We start from the raw sequence: 1,950 nt of genomic DNA, 5'->3' as shown, positions 1-1,950 counted from the left end.
GCGGCCTTACCTGGGGCGAGGGAGGGAGGCGACGTCTAGGGCGTCCGCTCGCGCCCGCCGCAGAACCCCTCTGCTGCACTCAGCCCAGGCTTCCAACGGAGGCGCGACCCTGGCTCAGCCGCCGCTTCCCCCTCGGGGTCTTGGCCACCGCCTCCGCCGTCTCCGGGGCTGTTTACACCGTTGGGCCCCGCACGCCGCCGCCGCCGCCGCTGCCGCCTTCTCTCCACCCTAGCGCCGTTGCCGATTCGGCCTCCGCCGCAGCCTCGTCTCTCTGGAGCATCTTCCAGCCACCGAACCCTGAGAAACAGAGACTCCAGCCGCGCCGGCAGGAAACTCCCCCGCAACTGCTAGGGGGACGAAGCGGTCAGAACACCGGCGGCTTTTCCGCCATTGAGCAGCAGCCGCTCCGCTCCTTCTGCAACCCCCCTCCCCGCACCCTGTCCTTCCCCGCCCCTCGGCGAGCCCCGTCCACAGCTCCCACCCATTGGGACGCCGCGCGGTATCTCGCTGTACCCGGTTTGCTGGACGGCCCGTCAATCACCGCCCTCCCTCCCAGTCCCGCAGCCCCTGTGCCGCCGTCCTTAGTTTTCCCCGCCCACAATGCCCCGCCTCTGGGTTCCTAATTTCCCATTGGGCATCAGTGACCACCTTCAATTGGCAAGGTCAACTATCCATCAAACACCGCCCACTGAGTGAGACCCAACCCTTCATTACCCTTTACTTCATTCGGCCCCGCCTCTGCTATACCGCCGGACGTCAGGGAACCAACCCACCCTAGCAGCCATACGTAGAGACCGTCGTCAATCAAATAACGCCCACCTGCGCTCCGCTTCTCAAAGCCCTAGTCCTAACGATAGTCTTTTCTTATTGGTATAAAGGGTGGCCCGAACTCTCAATCATTGGCTTTCTCTACATGTCCGTCACGGAACCAATTTCCAAGTCCGTCACACCGGCTTTTTTTAAATGAACGCGCAAAAGGCGGGGAAGTATTCGAAAAGCGATTGGCTAGCCTTCGGAAACGGTCAAACCCAGAGTCTGCGGAGCCTTCTCGTTCTGTGAGGACCATGTCCCTTTATTTTTGACCTCCAAGCCTCGCGTAAAACAAACGCCATAAAGGAGCCAGCGGGCTGTCCAATTATAGGTGTGGAGGCCTAGTCCCACCCGGAGTTGCAGGGGGTTGGCTGCTGATTGGCAAACAAAGTCCTACTAGGCCCTCATTGGAGGATATAAACGCCTCTCTTAGACGTCGAGACGGGAAGGGAAGGCGCAGGCGAGGACAAGAAGCGATCTAGGGAGAGGCAGTTGTTTTGCTTTAGCCAGCGGGTGGGGCGCACGCGAGAGAGGGAACCTCGGGAGGCAGGGCTCTGGAAGAGGTGTTGCGGGGAGGGGAAAGGCCCGGATGCTCCCTTACAATGAAATCATCGCCGACCAATCAGAGCAGCTGAACTGGGATACCTGCCTAACCTGTCCCCAGAAGCGAAGAAAATGAGTTAGAGAGCGGGAAATTGGGGTGTCAGGAGAGGACAAAAAGCGACGTGAGAAAATGAGACAGGCGATCCCTTCAGGAGGATTCTGTGCTATTGGGGGTTATTTTTATTCCTTCGCGGCCCGCACTGCCTGGCATTCAGCCCTTGACATTTCCGTGTTTTGTTTCTTAGTCAACGTTGATTTTAGAAACTCTTGGTCTAGTCTTTGACATTCGTTCGCTCCACAGTTATTGAACGCCTGCTATTTGCCAGGCACTGTTCGGAGAGCTGAAGTACTAAAATAAATTAGGTATAAGATGATGGGTGCTATAACTGAAACGTGGTGACTGTGAAGTAAAGGATCTCCTGTGAGTAAGTTTACGGAGGAAGGCTTCACAAAGATACAGGATTAGTCTAGAATGAATGACTCAATAGGAGGATGAGGGAAGTGGACTTAATTCTTCCAGCAACTGAATTAGACTAA

At 56.6% G+C, this 1,950-nt stretch overlaps 1 protein-coding gene across 1 annotated transcript in view; it reads right to left on the bottom strand.

The window, feature by feature from the left end:
- The window catches only part of PPM1B (protein phosphatase, Mg2+/Mn2+ dependent 1B), an 84,646-nt gene extending 84,212 nt beyond the window's left edge, over positions 1-434 (bottom strand). The window contains exon 1 of the mRNA XM_007459957.1: positions 11-434. The gene's annotated coding sequence lies outside the window, so the exon portion shown is untranslated. The remainder of the gene's footprint in view (positions 1-10) is intronic.
- Positions 435-1,950: the final 1,516 nt, after the last annotated feature.

Source organism: Lipotes vexillifer, unplaced genomic scaffold (genome assembly GCF_000442215.2).
Source record: "Lipotes vexillifer unplaced genomic scaffold, Lipotes_vexillifer_v1.1 scaffold666, whole genome shotgun sequence".
Taxonomy (NCBI): Eukaryota; Metazoa; Chordata; class Mammalia; order Artiodactyla; family Lipotidae; genus Lipotes; species Lipotes vexillifer.
This window is presented reverse-complemented; position numbering and strand designations above follow the sequence as displayed.